Below are 23,883 nucleotides of genomic sequence, written 5' to 3' on the forward strand. Positions count from 1 at the left end.
TTAACATTTGAGAATCTAGGGACTTGGTCTGCTTGAAAATGAGTTTCTTGGATAAAGAGCACATCTGCACGAAGGCTTTTCATATAAGTGAGAAGTTGCGAGCGTTTTTCAGGTACATTTAGGCCCCTCGCGTTAAGAGAGGCCACGGAGAGTGTGCGAAATGACCGTTTAGATGCGTGGTTATTAGCCAATATGTAATCTACCTGAAAGGATTGCTTAATCGCCCCCCCCCCCATTTTAATGAGTAAAAACAAAGTATAGTGTGAAAAAAGACTGGACAGGTCCTTTAAAGAAAAAAAATTTTTTCGGATCGGCGGCGACAGCAGCGGTGACGGCGGGCATTGTGATTGGTAAATTGATGTTGGATCTACTGCGGGGGACATTCCTCCTTTCTTCTTTTTTTTTTTTTTTTTTTTTTTTCAGTGCATTCCTATGGAAAACGGTGTTTCGGTTTACGAATTTTTCTCTATACGAAAAATCCTGCAGAATAAATTAAATTCATAAACCGAGGTATTACTGTACTAATAATTTGATCCCACCGTGTCTAATCACCAAAATACAATATTCCTCAAAATCTCCTGTATGTACAACAAACAGCATCAACAATCACTAGATATATTGTATACAGTAAAAAAAAAAAAAATCAATCTGAAACTCAAATCCTCAAAATCAACACAGTCCACATTCTTCATAGCTTCATATTCCAAAAAAAAAAAAAAAGTGTGATCTCAATAAAACCTCTTACCTCTATGTCTGACCTCCACAAGAGTAAGGCCAAATAGCATTTTCCCAGTGATCTGGGTCAAAATCCTCCAGAAATTCTCCAATGCATCCAGAAATCTGACTTTGTCACTCCATCTTGACTCCAGCCCATTCACCAAAAATGAAGAAATAAACCTCTCATGGCATAGTATTAAACCAAACTTAGCTTTTATTAAAAAAGGAAGAAAAAATACTCTCAAATAAAGTGCACTTTCCAGTTTGGTGTACAATATAGTAACACCTTTTTAAGAAATAAAACACCTTGTTCCCTTAAAAGACATCAGAGTAAGCATATGCAAAGATGGCTTCCTGACATGTTTCATCATGTGACCATTGACTTCCTCATAGGATTCTTTTACATCTTTGCAAATATTTAAAATCAATTTAGTCATAGAGGATGAAAACACTTTATTGCAAAGCATTTACTTAATTAACCGCTTGCTGCTCACCCACAGTACATTTACTGCAAGCGGGCAACAGGTACATGCGCATTGGCATGTCCCCTGTGATCGATGTGTCCACCGGCTGCTGTGAGTGGCTAGTGTATCATGTGATTGCTATGACCAATCCTAGTGATCACATGATTGCAATGTAAGCACAACTGTCATGAATGGCTTCCATTCATGACAGTTTGCATACTGTTGTGATGCTTTGATTGGCCCACAGCTATTGCATTGTGCCTTGGTTTCACAATAGTAACCAAGCTGTCATGAATGAAACTCATTCGTGACAGTTAAAACTATTGCTTATAACAGTGATCATCAATGTCATAAGCAAAAATAAAAAAATCCTGAACTACTCTGATGAATCCAAAGACTGTAAACATTTTTTTTTAAGAGAAATGGTAAGAATAAAAGTTAAAAAAAAAATTAACCATTTTTTTTTTTTTCACATACCGTCACCAGTCAGTATCCTTGATTACTGCCACGCCTGTCATTTGATGACACGGTAATGCACTGGTGACAGTATTTTTAATTTTTTTTTCTTTAATTTATTTAATTTCATTTATTTTCCAAAAAGTTATGACAAAAATTTCAGAAAAGTCGCCATGTCTCTTACTAAATAATTCAGACTGTCTACTTTCCCAAAAGGGGCAATTTGGGGCATATTTGTACTGTCCTGGCATTTTAGGGCCTCAAGAAATGAGGCCATCAGTACCTCAGGATAGATCAATTTTGAAATACACATACTAGTTTCACTATAACTTTTACACAAACTAAATAATATAAACTGATTTGTTTATTTCTTCCAAAGAAATGTAGCAAACTACATTTTGGCATAAATTTAAGAAGAAATATTTGTTTGCATATATATTGTTTAGCAAAAATAAAAACCCCAGTGGTGTTTAAATACCACCAAAAGAAAGCTCTATTTGTGTGAAAACAATTATATAAATTTAATTACATTGTTGCATGACCGAGTAATTGCCAGTTAAAGTAGCACTGTGCTGAATAGCAAAAAATGCCTTGGTAAAACTTTCCGGAAGTTAAATAGTTGAATACAGCACCCTATTTTGCATGAGTGTTAAGGTTGATGTTAAAGTGAACTCCAGCCAAGATTTTTTTAGCCTAATGTTTGCTTGGGCTTGGCAGTCCATTCATTTGAATGGGCTGCTGTGACCAAGTTTCCCACAGGAAAAAAGTGCATGCCATTTCCCGCAACGCGATGTGGGCTGAGATGCGTGGGGGTGCAGTGCATCATGAATGGGCAACCATGTTTGTCTGTATGGGCAGCACACTTTAGCTGCTGGTGGTTGCGAGTAGGGGAACAGGTGTGATTCCTTCACCCACAAGCAGACTGTGGGCTAGTGTGAACTTCTGTTTGTTTTTCCCTCACTTTCTTTGTTGTTGCTGGAATGGGAAGTGAGGTGATCCTTTCTAAGGAGTACACAACAGCAGTAAGTAATTGAAGCAACCACTCGTAATGTGGGATTTTTAAAGGCAGAGATGGCAAACACGTGTGTGTAAAAACAAGAGAAATCTTTATTATACAAAATCACATGTTAAAAAGTCAGCAGTTGTAAATTTCACAGACCGCATCATTTCTCATTCAATTGTTACATAAGTAGAAGGGCAGAAAACCCAACGTGTTTTTTGATACAAAGATTCTCTTCAGATGTGCCTGTAGTGTAAATACATTACTAATACAATCTGGTGAAAGGGTAGTTACAAGCAATATGTATATATAATCCTAACCCTTCTATGAGATAATTGATGCAAACACAACCGCCATATTAAAATGTCAAAATATTTACTGTTGCCATCTGCATGAAACCACATGGGTCTGCACAAAATGCACACTGCAAGTGAACACTCACTGGGGTGGACAAAAAAAGGGAAGGGAACTCGGCCATAGAGATCTACCACATGTAGTCAATTCACCCTCATAGATGGATACAATCCATCTATTATTATTGATGGTATTCAGATACCTCCATGAACGTTGCTAGTTGCAATTGATGTTAAAGCATGTATAGCTCTATACCACATACTAAAGGTCTAGCATCAAACATATCCTTTCTTAATGTGCATGTGAAGATTGGTGATTCAACTAATTTGTCATTGAATTGCTTGATTAAATTCATCATTCTAACTATTTTACTTTTCATGGTTCCCACTTTCTCCAGGTGCAGGGCGTAGTGATGGGGACATGTGCTTTATCCTACGCCAGTCTGTACCTGGGGGAGTATGAACAAACATCCATGAATTCAGATGAGTTGGCTCCATATGCCAAATTTATTGTTTTTTGATATAGATATATGGATGATGTTTTTGTGGCATGGGACAGTCCTGAAAATCCTCTTGGAGAAAATATATTGACAAGATCAATGTAAATGAGTTTAATCTTAAATTTACTATGACATTTAATGAAAAATTGATCTCATTTCTGGATGTTAAAATCTACAAGCATGAGGAGGGACTTTTGGGAAGTAGCCTGTATTGTAAGCTGACTACAGGCAATTCCATACTCCATGCCACAAGTTTCTATCCGAGACCATTGGTCAACTCTGTTCCTTATAGCTAATACCTGCTCTTGCGAAGAAACTGCTCAGATGATAGGTCCTTCAAAATTGAAGAGGACCAATTGAAACAATGTCTATTATCTAGAGCAGTGGTGCTCAACCTTCCTAATGGACCCTTGAATACAGTTCCACATGTTGTGGTGACCCTCAACCATAAAATTATTTTCGTTCCTACTTCAGAACTGTAATTTTGCAGTGGGAGGAATAGTGTCCCATCGTTAGTGTCAGTGGGAGGAATAGTGTCCCATCGTTGGTGTCAGTGGGAGGAATAGTGTCCCATCGTTGGTGTCAGTGGGAGGAATAGTGTCCCATCGTTGGTGTCAGTGGGGGGAATAGTGTCCCATCGTTGGTGTCAGTGGGGGGAATAGTGTCCCATCGTTGGTGTCAGTGGGGGGAATAGTGTCCCATCGTTGGTGTCAGTGGGGGGAATAGTGTCCCATCGTTGGTGTCAGTGGGGGGAATAGTGTCCCATCGTTGGTGTCAGTGGGGGGAATAGTGTCCCATCGTTGGTGTCAGTGGGGGGAATAGTGTCCCATCGTTGGTGTCAGTGGGGGGAATAGTGTCCCATCGTTGGTGTCAGTGGGGGGGGGGAAATAGTGCCCCATCTTTGGTGTCAGTGGGGGGGGGGGAAATAGTGCCCCATCGTTGGTGTCGGGGGGGGGAATAGTGCCCCATCGTTTGTGTCAGTGGGGGGAGGAATAGTGCCGCATCGTTGGTGTCGGTGGGGGGAGGAATAGTGCCTCATGTATTAGTGACACCAATGATGGGGCACTATTCCTCCCACTGACAGCAGTGATACTTAGCTTGCTGACCCCTGCTCCAGCCTGGGCTCGCTCCCTTTCTCTCCCATCCACAGCCAGCATACCTGGCTGCAGCAGCACCATCTGCACGGTACAGACACTTACCGGTCAGCTGTCTTCCTTCTCCGGCCACTCCCTCACTCGATCTTCTTTGATCTTTGCCCTGCCGCTCGGCTCCTCTTCTCCAAGCTCCACTTCTTCGCCGGTGATTGGCTGCCTGTGTGCCTCTCCTGAGCTACAATTCCGGCAGCCAATCACCAGCGAGGAGGCGGAGCTGTTAAGTGATCCCGGGGGTGTGGACAGATGACAGGGGTGGCATGTCATCCCACCCACACATCGCAGTCCAGGGAAATGTGGGTGTATCTGCATGTTGGCGGACCCGCTTGGAGACGGATAGAGGACCGGTGTCTCGGTTCCTAAGACCATCGGGTGTCAGCACCTGTGGTAGTGAGCTCTTAATCCACAGCTTGGGGTTCCCCAGGGCGCAGAGTCTAAGCCCCAGCCTGCTTGTTCACCAGAGCCCCTGATGGTGGGGATGGACTTGCAGAAGGCTGGGACCAGGTCGCGGCCCCCAGGTACACCCAGCTGAGGTAGAAGAGACCGCTAGCAGGAGCAGAGTACAATGGAAGTAGACTCAGGAGATCCAGTAGGCAAGCTGAGGTCAGGACAGGCGGAAGACAGGCAATGTCAGGAACAAAGCCGAGGTCGGTACACGGATAGTCAATATAGGAGGAATGTCAGGGACAAGCCGGGGTTGGTACACAGATATACTTGAACAGATTCTCAGGGGTGCTCAGGCAAAGTGAGCCAGACTGAGCATGTCTTAAATAGCCAGGCCAGCTAGGAGGCGGGCCAGGAAGTGATGAAAGGGAAGCGCATAAAACCCAGGGAATAGCAGACGATGCCCATAGGTGAGCACAGAGAAACACACATGTGAAGGAACAGCAAGGAGGTAAGACAAACAAACAAGAGGCTGCAGGCTAACTTGTGACATGGGAATATTCATTTTCCGATTGTCTTAGGCGACCCCTGTCGCCTAAGACAAAGGGTTGTTCGACCCCCAGGTTGAGAACCGCTGATCTAGAGGTTATTTACCTGCATGTTTAAAAAGCATATCGACAGGGTTTTTTTCAGTACTGTGTTTCTTTAGGTAGAGTAGATCTTGTCTAGTTTTACTAAAAGCTTATTAGAATTATAACTAAATTCTCCAACCAACATGGTAATTTAAAAAAAAAATTGGTAAATATTGGTACCTCCTCGCTATTGATCTGAATGTTAATTCATTTATACCAATAGTCCTTGTTTCACATTTAGACGTGCTAGATCTATTAGAGATAGATTAGTTCAAAGCAAATTTAAACCAGAAGGCAGATGAGATCCATGCAAATATTTAGGAACCTATAGGTTCTTTATTTAGGTTGCGAATATTGTAAATCTATGAATACTAATCTGTCATCTTGCCTAATGGGGGAAATGTTTGTATCCAAACATTATGCGAACTGTAAAACTAAAGGGATGATATACTTATTCACATGTGAATGCAATTGTTTTTACGTTGGTAAGACAAAACTTGAGTTTTGGTGATGGACATATCGCCACCTCTCAAATATGAAGTCTGCAAATGATAAGCTCCATTTGGGCCGCCATGTAGCTAGTCTACAAGGAGGAATCTTTCCAAAGATTCAGTTTTTGATTCTTGACAGCATCCACCCAGACTCACATGGGGGGCGACTGGAAAAGAAGTATTTTTCAGTGTGTGCTCAGATGAATCCATAGATTAAATGCAAGTACATTTCCAGGATTAAATGAGGCAGTCTCCTTTTTAAACCCTTTTTAGAGGGGGTTTGTATCCAGAGGCTGTGAAAAATAGTGCTGTTCCACTAAGAGGCATGGAAAACATCACTCCTCTCTTCTGTTCCTTATGTTCTGTTTGTTCTGTTTTCCTTACTTTTCTATCCATATATTACATGCAACACCAGGTACTGTTCTTTACAATTATCAGTTGTTATATTTACAGCCTGTGAACTCTTTCTAATCTCTCCATATGACGCTAATGTGCCTTTAAAGTATTGAGACCATTCCTGATCATCTTGTTTCACACATATATATACAGTGCTCAGCATACAGTAAGATTTTAATCAATATCTTAATAAACACAAGAAAAATTTCCAAAATATTGAAAAAACTGAGTTTTATAGAACTTTTATTTAGCTCATGAAAGTAAGGTTAATATAACTTAAATTACAAAATCTTCCGTTTTACTCAAATTAGTTGATGCAAAAATGAATACACCCCACAACAAAAACTACTACAGCTAGTATTTTGTATGCAGAAGACACAGGATGGCGCCAGGTCAGTGTAAGTTAAAACATGAAAACATTATTTATAGAAAACTTACATCTAAGACTCCTTCAATCAGCATGCAGGATATGATGGTAGGCAGAGGAGCGGGACTGCAGTTCACTCGGATAGTTGGCTGCATAACCTGAAGGGGAGCTGCTCATGGACTCGGTGGCATTCGTTCAAAAGTTCTTGTCGATAGGTGGGGGGATGTGGCTTATGCCGTGACAGATGCCGTGAATGGTGGTTGGGCTGCAACGCGTTTCAGCGCTGGGAGACAGAATAGCATCAAAAACTTCAAAAGAAATCCGCCTTTCAAATTATGCACTGATTTGCATGTTCATGAGGGAAATAAGTATTTGATCCCGCTATCATTCAGCAGGATTTCTGGCTACCAGGCGTCTTTTATACAGGTAACAAGCTGAGATTATAAGCAATCTCTTAAAGGGAGTGCAGCTAATCTCATTTTGTTACCTGTATAAAAGAAACCTGTCAACATGAGCAATCAAACAATCAGATTCCAAACTCTCCACCATGGCAAAGACAAAAGAGCTGTCGAAGGATGTCAGGGACAAGATTATAGACCTACACAAGGCTGGATTGGGCTGCCAAACTATTGCCAAGCAGCTTGGTGAGAAGGTAACAACAGTTGGTGCAATCATTCGCAAATGGAAGAAACGCAAAACAACTGTCAGTCTCCCTAGGTCTGGTGCACCATGCAAGATCTCACCTTGTGGAGTGTCAATGATCATGAGAAAAGTGAGGAATCATCCCAGAGCTACATGGGAGGATCTTGTCAATGATCTCCAGGCAGCTAGGACCACAGTCACCAAGAAAACAATTGGTATCACACTACGCCAACAAGGATTGAAATCCTGCATTGCCCGCAATGTCCTCCTGCTCAAGAAAGCAAATGTCCAAGCCCGTCTGAAGTTTGCCACTGAACATCTGAATGATGCAGAAGAGGACTGTTTTGAAAGTGTTGTGGTCAGATGAGCCTAAAATCAAGCTCTTTGGCATCCACTCAGCTCGCCATGTTTGGAGGTGAAGGAATGCTGCCTATGACCCCAAGAACACCATCCCAACTGTCAAACATGGTGGTGGAAACATTCTGCTTTTGGAGGTGTTTTTCTGCTAAGGGGACAGGACAACTGCACCGCAGTTGTGGAGGGAGCTGAAGGTTCGAGTTGCCAAACGTCCGCCACCAAACCTTAATGACTTGGAGAGGATCTGCCAACAGGAGTGGAAACCTGATGGCCATCTACATGAAAAGTCTGACCTCCTCTGTGATTGCCAACAAAGGGTTTGCCACCAAGTACTAAGTCATGTTTTGTGATGGGGATCAAATGCTTATTTCCCTCATGAACATGCAAATCAGTGCATAATTTGTTAGACATGCATTTCTTTTGATTTTGTTGTTGCTATTCTGTCTCTCAGTGTTACAATACACCTACCATTCAATTTTTAGACTAATCATTTCTTTGTGAGTGGGCAAACATTCAAAATCAGCAGGGGATCAAATACTTATTTCCTTCAATGTCCCCCTAAACACTCCAGCATACTTAGACCATGCACCGCATACAACAATAACCCCCCATAATCTTTCACTTACAAAACCATAACTCTACCAAGCATATCCTACCTACTATCCAACCCAGCAGTACCTCAAATGCCCCATACTCTACCACCCATAATAACCACATAATCCTGAACCTGACAAAACCACCCATACATGTAGGTTTACATACAGACATGTGTATACACACACACACACACACACGTACCTGTACACACACACAGACATGTACACACACACACACAGAAACATTTACACACGCACAGAGACACATGTACACACACACACATACATATGCATGCGTACACAGACACACACACACAAACACATGTACACACACATACAAATGCACACACGTGCACACACAAATACATGTACACACACACAGCCCTATAAAAAGTTGCAGTATTTCGATACCTTCACTCACACAGCCGAGTACTGCACTTTAGGGGGAGGCAGAGAGCACAGCACACACTCCTTCCTTTGCTTTCACTTTGCTGAACTATTGAGCAGTCTGACGGCTCCCAGTGCGAGTGACAGATCCGGCCCTGAGTTCCGAGCCTACTCAGCAAGACGTTTCTGGGGACACACTCGCCCCCACCATACTTTCCACTTGCCAATGCGAGCTGGCGAGTGGAAATTTCAAGGCCTGTGTGTGTATGTATATGTGTGTGTGTGTGTGTGTGTGTGTGTGTGTGTGTATATATATATATATATATATATATTCAAAAAAATAGCAGTGTGTTGAAAAATGAATAAAGCTCAAAATCCTTCTAATAGCTTTTAGTTCCATACACGCAAATGCATTGGGAACACTACACATTCTGTTCCAAATCAAAACATGAAGAAAAATATATCAAATTTGTGTTGTTCCTCTAAAAAAAAAATTGAAGAAAAGTGAATGTTAGACTGTTCAAAAAAATAGCAGTGTTTGTATTCTTCTTTACAAACTCAAACATTCACTATATAAACTGAAAAATGTTTGAAGATTTTGCTTTCCTTTGAATCACTTAATTAATATTTAGTTGTATAAGCACTGTTTCTGAGAACTGCTGTACATCTGTGTTGCATGGAGTCAACCAACTTCTGGCACCTGTGAACAGGTATTCCAGCCCAGGATGATTGGACTACATTCCACAGTTCTTCTCTATTTCTTGGTTTTGCCTCAAACAGCATTTTTGATGTCACCCCACAAGTTTTCTATTGGATTAAGATCCGGGGATTGGGCTGGCCACTCCATAACGTCAATCTTGTTGGTCTGGAACCAAGATGTTGCACGTTTACTGGTGTGTTTGGGGCCGTTGTCTTGTTGGAAACCCCATTTCAAGGGCATTTCCTCTTCAGCATAAGGCAGCATGACCTCTTAAAGTACTCTGATGTATTCAAACTGATCCATGATCCCTGGTATGCGAGAAATAGGCCCAACACCGTAGTATGAGAAACATCCCCATATCATGATGCTTGCGCAACCATGCTTCACTGTCTTCACAGTGTACTGTGGCTTGAATTCAGTGTTTGGGGGTCGTCTGACAAACTGTCTCCGGCCACTAGACCCAAAAAGAACAATCTTACTTTCATCAGTCCACAAAATGTTGCGCCATTTCTCTTTATGCAAGTCAATGTGCTCTGGCAAATTGCAACCTCTTCAGCACGTCTTTTTTTCAACAGTGGGACTTTGCGGGGGCTTCTTGCAGATAACTTGGCTTCACATAGGCGTCTAATTGTAACAGTACTCACAGGTAACTTTAGACCTTCTTTGATCTTCCTGGAGCTGATTGTTGGCTTAGTCCTTGCCATTTTGGCTATTCTTCTATCCATTCAAATTGTAGTTTTTCGCTTTCTTCCACGTCTTTCAGGTTTTGGTTGCCATTTTAAAGCATTTGCGATCATTTTAGCTGAGCAGCCTATCATTTTTAGCACTTCTTTATATGTTTTCTCCTCTCCAATCAACTTTTTAATCCAGGTACGCTGTTCTTCTGAACAATGTCTGAAACGACCCATTTTCCTCAGAATTTCAGAGAGAAATGCACTGTGACCAGCATGTATAACATTTGCTGCCTTCCTTCCTTAAATAAGGGCAATAATTGCCACCTGTTTTTCAAAGAATGAATGACCTCACTAATAGAACTCCACACTGCTATTATTTTGAACACGCCACTTTCAATTAGTGATTCAATTACACAGAATCAGCAGCATGCATGCCATGACTGTTGGGTCTGTTGGATTTTTAATACTCTGCTACACCTGCTAGTAAATTATTTGCCATGTAGAAATATCATTTCTACCAAAAACAGTGATTGATCAGGTTAGTGATGTCTGACTGCTATTATTTTGAACACAACTGTATGTGGTACTGCTACGATCATGAGGAGCAGAAGAATATATTTTGGTTTCTTTGGTGGTAGGCTATGGCAGTAGCAAGAAATATACAGCTAACATTTATAAAAAAAATATATGGTAAAAGGAAAATAACAGGTGCATAGTGCAGTAATCCATGTTGGTGGTGCGAAGTTCAATGGTCAAGTTTAGTCAAGTAGGCACTGAGGGCAAGCTGTGATGGAGCAAAGCATACTCTGAGGTAAAAGGAACAAAGTAACACAGTGCCTCTAAGTGTGTACTATAGTAATATTTAATAAAAAGATAAGTAGTAACTCACATCTTAGGATATAAAAGCAGGCTCAAGTGGTGAAGAGGTAAAAACGTCTTGTGCCAGATGTTAGGGATGACTGTACCAAAGGGAGATAGCCTAGGTCCGCCAGCAGATGGTGCTATGTATGTGTAGCATAGGTGGTGAAGCCTGGCAGAGTCTCCAAAATGTCCGAGGTCAGTCGGGCAGGGAGGAGCTGGCAGGTGAGAGAGCCTTTGTAGACATGAGCTGATGGTGGACAGGACCAGAGGCAGGGAAATTAGGCAGGGATCAGTCACGGAGCAGCAAGAAAGCCGTCCATGAGCCGGAGGATGTTACAATGACCTGGGCAATACATGTGATACCAATTAAAAAAACGATTATAAAATGAAAGCAAATCGGGCTTGACATGAAATCATAAAACATGGGATCATATAATGCACAGAGATAATTAATTCTGATTGTCAAAAGTGATTTGGGCTTTGGGAGAAAAAAAAAAGAAAAAAAATAAATAAATAAATAAATATAATATATATATATATATATATATATATATATATATATATATATATATATATATATATATAGATAAAAACCAAAAGAAGGGGGGGTAACATATATGTATATATAAAAAAAAGGCGTGTTTTGCAAACACGTTGATTAAAAGGGGGGGGGGGGTAGATAAAGAGAGGGAAGGGAGAAGGTGGGTGGGGAAAAAGCACTCTAATGGGAAACCTGTAAATAAATAGGATAAAAATGGGGGTCTCTAGAGAAGGAACTAATATGTTAAGAATTATACATACTTGTGTATATATATATATTTTTGTATATAAGAGAATTATGGTGTATTATAGGTGGGGGGTAGTTCTATGTGTGTATGTTTTTGGTGCTTTGTATAAAGTAGACAGTAGGGGGTGTCAGAGAGCAAAATTTGATTGATAAAATAAATTGCATGGTCTGTGGTAACTACAGCAATACTATGGATATAGGGAATGGCATGGCAATATCTGGGTTATCATGTGATTCACTATTAGTCTGGTGATGGCTATATGCTTGATGTGCATACATGTAGTAGTAGATATGGAGGATATGGGATGACTAAATGCTTGATGATGCAGAAGACAAGTTATATTGTAGTGGCAATCTCCAATTCCTCATTGAGGCCAGTGGGGGACAGGGTGTCGAGGGCATGTATCCAAAATCTCCCTGTGGCAAAGCCTGTGGAAACGCTCAGCCTCCGGGAAATCATGGGGCATGATCTCGACAACCCAAACCTGAAGTCCCACAGTGGATTTACCGTGGGTCTCTAAAAATGGTGGGGGACGCTATGCTCATCCTTACCCCCTTCAATCAGGCGGCGATGTTCACCAAACTTGCAACGCAGGGTACGTATGGTGCGGCCCACGTATAGGAGGCCACAAAGGCACCTGAGGCAGTAAACAATGAAGGAGGAAGAGCAGTTATAGAATTCAGTGAATTTGTGGTATTTCACTTCATGATGGAAGCCCTTTTGGCCATGTTGGTTGAAATTGCGCGGTTTACAGCTGGATTTACAACATTGAAACATGCCTAGGATGGGGGTAGAGAATAAGGAAGGGTGCATGATCTGTTTGAGCAGATTTTAATTTGCTAGGAGCTACTTTGTTCTTCAGATTGGGTGCTTTTTTGTATGTAATGATGGGTTTAGGGGGAATGGCATCTTTCAGATAAGGGTTTTGTAACAAGATATTCAATGTTTTTGGAGGATATTTCTCATATTTTGGTGTTTCCCATGGAATCTAGTAGTAAATCTAACTGTGTGGTGGGGGTCCTCATTGTGTCTATTTTTATTGGGTTTGCCAGACAGGTAAAAGGTATAAACTTCATCAACCAGTTTTTTTGGGGCACTCTTTTTTTTTTTTTTTTTTTTTTTCCCCCGCAAATGTTTGTTTGAGGGTGACACTGAGTTCTTCATAATCTGTCAATTTAGTGCAGTTCTGGCGGAGGCAGCAGAATTGGCTTTTGGGGATGTTGTTTATCCAGGTTGGATAGTGACAACTCTGATACTGTAGATAGGAGTTTCCTAAGGTAGGTTTAGAGTAGTTTTTGGTGATTTATCTGACCAGTGGCATGACTGAGTTCCAAATCTGAAAATGGTAGATGGTATTGGTGTCTGTCAGATGTGAAGTGTAAGCCAAAGGGATTGGTGTTGCAATATGTGACAAAATCATCGAGTGATGGGGACCCATCCAAGATGATGATAATGTCATCTATGTATCTGCCAAAAAAGGTTAGATGTGCCGCAAATGGGTTGTTTTGCCAAATGTACAGATGCTCCCAATAGCCCATGTCTAAATTGGCGTAGGATGGTGCAAAATTGGCGCCCATGGCAGTCCCTTGTAGTTGGAGAAAAAAATTACCATCAAAGCTGAAATAGTTATGTTAGGCAGAATTTTGTCACCTATAGCATAAAATTGGCTTGTTTTGGATTAATCAAGGGATCATCAGACAGAAAATGTTTTATAGCTGTGAGTCCTAGATTGTGTGGGATAGACGTGTAGGGCTAGCTAACATCTAAAGAGACCCAGACATATGTAGAGGTCCAACTGTACGGTGTGAGTTATTTTATGAGGTGCGTTCCATCTCTGATATAGGACTGCAGACTCTGGGCTAACAGTTGTAGAAAGAAATCTACATACTGGGAGAACCCGATGGTGATGCTTTCCATAGAGGCGACTGTGGGTCTCCCAGGTGGGCTTTTGTGAATCTTGGGGAGGTGGTAGAAATAGGGGGTCTTATAGTAGTTTTTTTGTAGAAAGGAGGCCTATAATTTGGTAATAACACCCTAAGAGAGTGTATAATCCACTAGGGATTTGGTTAATGGTTGGAAATCTGGTAGGGGGTCTTTTTTGAAGTTTGACATGGGTGGAGGGGTCTACAAGTAATCAGTTGGCTTCAGTTATGTATTGGGTTCTGTCTAGAATGACTATACCACCACACTTGTCAGCAGGTTTAATGATGATGTTCGTGTTTTCAATGAGGTTGTTGAGGGCTGTTTTTTTCTGGGGGTGTGAGATTGTTAGGTAGAAAGGTTTTTTTATTGCATAGTTTGAGTAGGCCAGAGTATATGATTTTTTTAAATGGTCTCTATGAAGGGACCTTTAGAGTGGGATGGGAAAAAAAGAGTTGCTTTATTATTTCATAATAATCTGGAACAGTTATTGTGGTATTATATATCCAAGTATACCATTCATAATCCTTTGTCATCTCACACAAACCTGTCAGAGCAGCACTCATGCTTTCAATAGCTAATTCTTGCATCTCCAGCTGTTTTCTATAGCTCTTGTCTCTGTATTTAGCAACCCTATGTCCTTAGAGTTTCTTTCCAATATATCATCAATAATGTTTGTGTAATTATTTATTTTATTCATGAGTGTTATTCCCCATCCTGTATATGTAGGGAACCATGACCAAACCTTATCACCTGTAGAGAATAAATCTACCTTGATTTCCCTTCTCTGTCTTAGAGTTAGTTGGTGTTTTGGGTATGTACTGGCTTTTACCTGGTGTTCCTTCTGGTCTATAGCTGCCATAACTGGCACTAATTAGGCTACATAGCACCAACCTTGGACATTACTTGGTATCCAAGGGTAACAGATCTTACCACAACAGATATAGGTATTGTTTCCCAAGGAGACCGGCAATTTTTGTATTGCAGAACGAAATTCAGGGGTGACAACAAGTGTGAGGTGCCAAATGTGAGGTGCCAAAGAAATTTTCCACACATAGTTTTCCCCACATGGTCTTGTATCTCCTCTAAACTTTCATTCAGAGCTCTATCATTTACTTACCAGAGTTTCACAGAAGTTCCATCCCTCCTTCCAGCATCAGATATGTTTAATTTGGACTGAGAGCACATCCCCTTTTCCTTGTGGGAATTATCCCCCAGTCTAAAACACCAATCAGGGAGTTGAGTGACTCCCAGAGTTGGAAAAGATATGGTGGCATTAGAAGTAATATTGGTCAAACCAATACTTACATACCCTTTTTATTAACAAAAACATCTTGACTTGGGCGGCCAAAAAAGGAATTTTATATATGCTAGGATATAACTTACTACATATCCAACATTTATCATAAATTGACTGTTGAGCATAAGCATATTTAAACTACATCATCAACATTTTTCCTGTGAAAGAATTATTTTCTTCAAAACTTCTTTTTGACTTTTTTTTTTTTTTTTTTACCTCTGTTTATCTGAGTCTCATTTAAATCTAGTCCTTGACCACAGATACCTTTTTATTAGGTCCAAGTCCTCGGGGTGATAAATACAGTTAGTTATGATCCATACTGGCAGGAAAAAGAGCACAGTCAGTGTTCCCAATAGGACCCAGATCTTCAAAGCACCATGAGGGGCAGTAAGAAATGTCAACTTCAGGGTCTTTTTCACCAACTTCACCCACTCTTCGAGGATTTTCCTCTCGTACTTCACCTCCTTTTCTCGTCTTGTGTTTCTCAGGTGTTTGGTCCACCTTCACTCGGCTAGCATGGATCCAGGACTGGGAATTCACCAGAACAGCCATTCTGGTAACCAATTTCACCGTAGTAGGTGGTCCAAAGGGGTAGCCTTGCTTTTGGTCTTTAGCGAGTTGGCGGACCACTACGACATCTCCCACTCGGAAAGATTGTGTTGGTTCCTGAGAAAATAAAGGAGAGATGCGAGCAGCATTTCTTTCAACCTGATCTAAAGTTTGAATCAATTTTCTCACATACTCTTGTAGTACCAGGTCAAGGTCTCCTCTTTCTAACGTAAGTGGCTGTCTAGCCCAAGGAGTGGGGAACGGTCTTCCCATTAATATCTCAAAAGGGGATAACCCTGTAGTCTTATTAGGTGTCATTCTTACCTCTGCTAGGTAACATCTTCTTCCAGTTGGTATAGATTCCTCCAGTGGCCTTCCTCAACCTATCCTTAATTGTCCTATTTTTGGCATGTGGGTAAAATCTATTTGTAAATGGGTGGAAGGTGTAGTTGGGTACACTAAATGTTGGTGTTGTGATTTCTTTGGGTTCTGTGGATTGTTCCTTCTACATGTAATGCACCTGGAAACGTTTTCTTTCACAACCTAGGTAAACCTGTAATGTAAAAATCTTGCAATAATGTTTCACATGTCGGTTTCCATCCTCTATGTCCTAGACCGTGGTACTATGCAATGAACACTGGGGTCACTTGACATGGGAATGCATGGTTTCCCCTTTAAGCACACTAGACCAGAAGCTGGATCTAGTTGTACTCCAGAACCATTCCAGTCTGCTAGATCGACTGTTGTAGCAAACTTTTGTAAATCTGCATACATCTGGTCATGTGGTGTGGTTGTGATGGCTGAAGTGAGCATAGGCATCTGTTCACTGGCCACCTATTGTAATGCAGCTTCCTTTGCTACCTTATCTGCTAATGCATTTCCTTTTGCAATATGATCTCTGCAATTTGTATGTGCCCTGCAATGACAAATGGCTAATGTTTTCGGTAACTGTATGGCTTTGAGTTGGCCAGTTATCAAGGAAGAGTGGGATATGGTTTTGCCGTCAGCAGCAATTAATCCTCTTCTCTCGCAAATGACCCCAAAATCGTGTACAGCACCATGAGCGTATTTGGAGTCTGTGTAAATGTTGACATCCTGTCCTGCAAATAATTGACATGCTCTTGTAAGGGCAATCAGTTCAGCAGCCTGGGCTGACTGATCTGGGATTGGCCTAGCCTCAAGTATTTTGTCAGGAAGTTGCACAATGGCATATCCTGCATGTAAGTATTATCATTTGGCCTAGAGCTTGAGCCATCTACAAACACATCTGGGGCTCCATCAGGAGCCACAGCTGACATGTCGGGCCTAGGGGAAGTGTCTTGCTGTATGTGAGCAATACAGTTGTTCTGGTGCTACTTCATCTTGTTCTCCCTTGAGCCCCAACAGGGCATTCAGAATAGGAACAGGGCCTGAATGTGCTGAAGAATATTTAATAATCAAGTTGGGATCAGATAGAAGAATCGCCTCATATCCGCTCAACCATTGTGCCGACATGTGTTGCGTATGCATGTTTTTCAGTAGTAAGGACACTTGATGTGTGGTGTGTAGGGTAGTTTCATGTCCCAATGTGAAAGAAATAGCCATTTCCACCACCATTGCACGGGATGCAAGAGCTCTGACAAGCAGGCATGCCCTGAACCTGAGTTGGCACTACTTTGGGAAAAAAAAAAAACTACAGGGCGGAGCTTGCCTCCATGTTCCTGAGCCAGAACCCCCACCATGGTTGTACAATTTTCCCTAGCATACAGATAAAACATTTTCTTACAGTTAGGTAGTCCAAGACAAGGGTCCGTTACCATAGCATTCTTCAGGTACACAAAGGCATCAATCATTTCATTTGACCATGTGAGAATGTCAGGTGATTCTGAAAGTGTGGCAGACCCCAGAGTGCGATCATAGAATAAAAAATCAGGTATCCATTGGCGGCAGTAACCAGTCATACCAAGAAAAGTCAGCATATCCTTTTTTGTTTGTGGGTGGGGCAGACCCACGAGAGCCGCAGCTCTTTTGTGACTGACATTCCTCTCACCATGACTTAAACCAATGTATTCAACCTGTTTTTGACACCATTGCAGTTTCTTTTTAGATGCTTTGTGACCATTCCCTGACAATCATTCTAACAGAGACCAACTATCCTCCTGACTGGCCTCCTGACTTGGACTACAAATCAATAGGTCCCAGCAGTGCCTCCACATATTGTAGGAACATCGAACCATTGGGTGGGATCCAGGACCTCAATGTGGTCTGGAGGGCAAGTGAGTAGACTGCAGACAAATCTACATAGCCCTGGGGCATTCTACACCAGGTCATCTGGCGATTTCGGAATATAAATACAAATAACGCCCTCGTCTGGTGGTCCACAGGAACCGAAAAAAATGCATTTGTTAAATCAATTACTGTGAAATATTCTGCATCGGATGGAATGGAGGTGAGGAGTGATGGCACATCAGGCACTATTGGAACCACCAAATTGTTTATGGCCCTCAAATCTTGTACAAACCTGTAAGAGCCATCCGGCTTCTTAACAGAATTGATAGGTGTGTTGTAAGGAGAAACAGTCTCTTCTAAAATACCTGTTTGTAAAAAGCTTTCTACTAGAGGAGCAATCCCTTCCTCCTTTTCTGGCATTAATTTGTATTGCCTCTGTTTGTAGGGCATGCCCCTTCCTTGAGTGTGACTGTGTATGGTGTACATGAAATTAGTTCTACATCCATGGAGTTTGTGGCCCAAACTGGATGTGTATCAGTAGGGGGTGTAATGTGTGAGGGATGACTCTCATCATTGAAATAGGTGGGTACTTTGGAGGATTTGGCAACAAAACCTCCTTCTGTTGTTACACTCAGAAAAATCCCTAAAATTCCCATTAGATCTCTCCCTCTCTCTCGGAAATGGGTCTGTACTTCCCATGGCCTCTGTCCAACCAGCCATACAATCCACCCAGGGATTTATTAAATAATAGTCTGTCCCACATAATCCTTACAATTTTCTCCCTTTTCTGGGGGACCTGGTGGGTAACTACCTCCTTGACCCATATTGATACACTGGATAAGATTATCTTACTTTTATAATCTTATTTTGTTCCACACAACAAATTATCTTATACTTCTATGCGACAGAAAGAAAAGCAATAGATAGATAAACCAGAATCTGCTCCACAGACTTATTAACCTTTTGATAACTTCCCAAAAGTTATCTCTTCACTGTTTTCCCTAAGAACAGTTTCTTTTATGTTCTACCAAAGAACAATTTGTGTTCTACCAAAGAACAATATTTTTGTTTAGTGCACTTTTTTTGTAACTCTACCAAAGAGTTAAGTCTGCTTCCCAAAAGCAGCCACAGGTTATCACGGGTCTGTATGCTTACTACAAATTGATTCAAGACCATCCCACAACACAAGCCAAAAAAGAGCTTTTAGTCATAAAAAGACAAAAGGTTTACTTACCAAGTGAGGTGGGTGGCCATCCCGGATGAGCCCCTAGCTGAAAGGATCGATTTTCTTTATCCCCTCAGAGACCCTCAGTCTGTGGAGAGATTCTTGGTTATCAGCAGAATTCTGGGAACACCCTATGAACACGGAATAACAGCAGACAGCTTATGTTCAAAGATGTTCAAAGTTTATTAGACATTACTTAGGTTATATAGAGTACAGGACAGAAATAAAAAGGCAGGGGGGAGCGAGTTTCAAAACTGCAATTTGTAACTTTCCATCATGAGCTGACTACATGAAACATGACATAAACATTTCCTAGTATGAACTGTTTCTGCTAGCTTTCTGGGAATCCACTGAACACAGAAAACTCAGGGACACCTTATCTTTGTTTATACATCCTTGAGGAAACTGAAACAGTTTCATTAAACTTCTAATATATCTGCAAAAACCTAATTTAATACTTAAAATGGCATACATCAACAAAATGGAGGTTATGTAGATCTTTTCAGTTGGCAGCTGCCTTTCTGGGGGAGGCCTCGATCGACCTTACCCATCTGCTTGCTCAGGTTATGCTTGCCTCGATTACAACAAAGTGTGCGTTGTGGCTTCAGCCCTGGTTGGCTGATCCAGCCTCTAAGCAGGCATGGTGCAAGATCCCCTTGAGGATTCCTCCCTGTTTGGGAACAAACCGCTATAGGCCAGGCTAGAGGTGGGAAGTCCGGATTCCTGTCCCAGGATCGACATCTGCTAGGTCAGAAGAAGGCACAGCCCAGTAGTCAAGGCTCAGAATGAGCTAGGAACATGTGCCTCTACAAGCCAGGCCGTGAATTCAAGAGAAGGTGGAGAAGAAGCCGATCATCTTTTCAGAAATCCTCCAAGGGCTTCACCTCTGGAGGTCACGAGGCCAAAAAGTCCTTTGGAGATTGGGCCAAAATTCAAGATGGAGACGCTGTTCACAATTTAACAAGAGGTTCAACCAGGTGACTGGCTCCTGTCTATAGATCTGAAGGATGCCTACTTTCATGTGCCGATTGCAGGAGATTTTCAGAGTTTCCTCCGGTTCGCTGTGGACTATTGGCATCTCCAGTTCGTGTGTCTCCCCTTTTGGTCTTTCGACATCGCCTCAGGTGTTTTCAGACGTCATGGCGGTTCTGGCCCAAATCAGAACCAGAGGCATTCGCCTTCACCACTACCTAGATGACCTGCTCCTACTATCCAAGGACAGAGAACAGCTACTACAGCACAGGGCCCACTCAACCTTTCTCGAGTTCGGGAGGTTGCTGAATATGGAGAAGCGCAGGTTGGAGCCCACGCGGTCTCTAATATTGGGGCTCATTTCGAAATGATCGGCGCTATCCTCTCCCTGCCCATGGAGAAGATTCTGGTGAACCGAAGACGAATACTACGTGCCCTGTCTTCCTCACACCTTCGGGCCCTCCAATGCCTGAAGATCATTGGAACCATGGTGTCCACAGCACTGATGGTGCAGTGGGCACAGTGGAGAATGTGACCCTTCCAGAAGGGCTTTCTTCAGCAGTGGAATCCAGCCCAGGTCATTACATATCTCCCTCCATGAAGGAGAGCCTTCTTTGGTGGATGCTGCGGAAGTAGCTGCTCAATTGCCACTGATTGCCCCCATCTCCTGGGTCACAATCACTACAGATGCCAGCAACTCCGGATGGAGTGCTCTCTGCCAGTCAGCCCAGGGCAGATGGAGCTTTCCCTCCTAAATGTTGGGTCGAACGTCCTGGAATTACGTGTGGTGCTCTGTGCCCTATGTCCTACATAAGGAGACAAGGCGGGACCCACAGTCTGTCCCTCTTGTGAGAGGTAGAGCCAATCACGGCTTGGGCTCAGAGAAACCTGTCCAACATATCGGCAGCATATGTCCTTGGGAGTCCAGAACTCACAAGCAGACTTCCTATTCAAGGTTCAATTGGACAACAATGAATGGTCTCTCAACACAGATGTTTTCAAGTGGATACTGACCCTCGGGATCAGTCTCGAAGTTGACCTGTTTGCCTCCCCGTGCAACAGCAAACTGGGGATGTTCTGTGCCTGGAATCGCTGTCCCCAGGCCTTCAGGGTAGAAGATGGATCAGTGGGGGTTTTGCACGGCCAGGAGTTAAGGATGTCCTGGGATTCCTGCAGTCAGTCCTGGACCTGCCTCTGTCGGTCAGCACCCTCAGAGTTCAAGTGTCAGCTATCTCGGCCTTCACTGGAGTATCATGGGCCGAACACTCTCTGGTTCAGCAATTCTTCAAAGGGGCAGTAAGGTTGAGGCCCCAGAGGAAACGGAGGTTCCCAAAATGGGACCTCCCACTTGTCCTCGACTTCTTCTCTGGAGGCGTGCCAAAGTTAGCTGGGCCACCCATAGTGAGGGAGCTCTCCATCAAGGCAGCCTTTCTGGTGGCGGTTACATCGGCAAACAGAGTCTCCAAAATCGGACACCTTGGCTGTAAAGAGCAGTTTTTGACATTCTTCCCGGATCGAGTCGTCTTAATCTCTGTGCTAGGTTCTAATCCTAAAGTGAACAAAAAGAAAATGCAAATAAAGAATTCACAGAGAAAAGCGGTTACAAAAAGGACATGCGATACTGGATTAATCTTGAAAAATATGCACAATTGCACATTAAATATACTCAAGTGAGAGCTGTGATCAACCATCACCTCAATAAGGACATAACACATATTGGGCAAATTACTGTTTAAAGTTTGTGATACATACTACTGCTGGAGCCTCTGATCTTTATTGTTATTGAGTCTAATCCTAAAGTGACCTTGGTCTTCCACGAAGACCCAAGAACCAAGAGATTGTCCTGCCAACATTTCGAGCCTCTGGAGTCGATGACACTCACGATATGGACGTAGGTGAGACCTTAAGGCTATACTTGCGAGTCACAGCATCCTTCTGTAGGTCAGACAGTCTCTTCATCCTTTTCCATGGGAAGGGTAACGGAGACCGGTTGTCTCCCAGGTCAATTGTGGACTGGATCAATCAGGCCATCCAAATGGCCTACAGAGCTAAGGGCTTGGCGCCTCCAGAGGTGGTGACCGCACACTCAACCAGAAGTGTGGCTATGTCCTGGGCAGATTCCTAGCATGTCGCCCCTGAGATGATCTGCAGAGCCAACACTTTTATGGCTCATAAGTGTGTAGAGCCCGACTCCTTATCCTCTGTTAATTTTGGTTTGAAAGTCCTGTCAGTTGACAGGGCAAATTAAAGCCTTTGCGTAACTGCCCACCCGTTTGTGTATGGCTAGTTATTTCCCCTACATATGCTGCCGTGGAGCCTGTCAGGAAAACGCAAAATTGCCTATCAAATACTTATCGTAGTTTTCCTTTCCTGATGGACTCCATGGCAGCAGTAGTACCCTCCCAATGCTATGAGTAGGCTAGTTATGGAGCACGGCCTCAAAGATTTATGGGAGTTGAGTCCTATAGGAGAGGGCGGGACTAACGTATGCTGTCAGGATAGGAAAATTGCAGTAAGTATTTAAGAGGAAATATTCCCTTATTTACTATTTTGGGACAGTTTGCTTTTGCTAAAGCCCGTAGACTTTACCTTACACATTAGCTGTGTGTGGGGTACTGTGTCAAACACTTTTGAAAAATCCAAGTATACCACGTCCACCACCACCCCTCTGTCCAAGGTTTTGCTCCCCTCATAAAAATAAATCAGATTTGTTTGACAACTTCTCTCTTTCATGAATCCATGCTGTCTGTTGTGTAAAATATTTTTTTCCAGCAAGAACTCCTCTATGCGGTCTTTTATTACCTCCCCAGCGGTCTGATTATGTAAGTATTTCTGTGGTCAAAGCGGTACATTTTGTTGCATGAAAATGTTTTTTTTTTATTGTAGGCCTGTAATTCTTAGGAATAACTCACTGAAATCTGTCAGAACAAGAGTCTAGTAAACATCCCGGGTATGATAAAATTTGAAACACGAAATCATAAATTATAATACAATAAATCATAAATAATAACTTTAATTCAATAATGTAATCAAACCAAAAACATTGAAATTTGAAATAGAGTGCCAAGTTTGCACATCACTGAGCTTAGTCGCAAAAGTGTTTTCAGTGTCTGATGACGAATTTCCCCACGAATCATTATCATTCAATTCTGCAAGTGGTTCTAATTTACTATCGCTGTTCTCTAGCTGGTCTAAAACCCCTTTTGACCTAAATGGATGCTTTTTGGACTCCATGGACCTCAGTTTCAAGGCAGAAAGTAAAGTAGAAATGCAGTTAAGGGACAGGACAAAGCACTAGGGACAAAATGTATGTGAAATGGTTTGATACAGTAATGTTATACTATGAGATTTTAGTGTATTGAGTGAATGTCACATTTTAAAAATTTTTGAATTTCCTGCCAGTTCCGTCCCCTGTACGTCCCGACGCTCACAGGGAACGGAACCCGGAAGACAGAGGAGATTGCCGGGGACACTGCAGGGGGGACATCGCGGAAGAGCAGGACAAGGTAAGTGCTGGAGAGAATCCCTGAGCAACGCTGCAGGGTAATCCCGAGAGTAGCTCAGGGTTACCGCTTCTGGTACTGAAACTTAACCCCAAGCTACACTCGGGAATACCGCCTGGGGGGTTAAACTCTCCAGTATCTTCCCAACTATAGAAGTTAAACTAATAGGTCTATAATTACTTGGTAAAGATTTTGACCCCTTTTTAAATAATGGCCTCACGGCAATCCAGCGGTACTATGCCAGTCATTAAAGAGTTCCTAAAAATTAGAAACAATGGTTTTGAAAGGAC

The 23,883-nt window shown here is 42.3% G+C and overlaps 1 long non-coding RNA gene across 1 annotated transcript; it reads right to left on the reverse strand.

Moving 5' to 3' along the window:
- Window positions 1–15,137: 15,137 nt before the first annotated feature.
- LOC149442974 (uncharacterized) lies at window positions 15,138–19,271 on the reverse strand. Its single transcript, XR_016306717.1, has 2 exons — window positions 19,128–19,271; window positions 15,138–15,802 (listed from the first exon to the last, which is right to left on the reverse strand). It is a non-coding gene; the product is annotated as an uncharacterized LOC149442974 (long non-coding RNA).
- Between the last annotated feature and the right edge of the window lie 4,612 nt (window positions 19,272–23,883).

This window comes from Staurois parvus, unplaced genomic scaffold, assembly GCF_062004578.1.
Source record: "Staurois parvus isolate SC_StPar_1 unplaced genomic scaffold, SC_StPar_1.0 ptg000883l, whole genome shotgun sequence".
NCBI lineage: Eukaryota > Metazoa > Chordata > Amphibia > Anura > Ranidae > Staurois > Staurois parvus.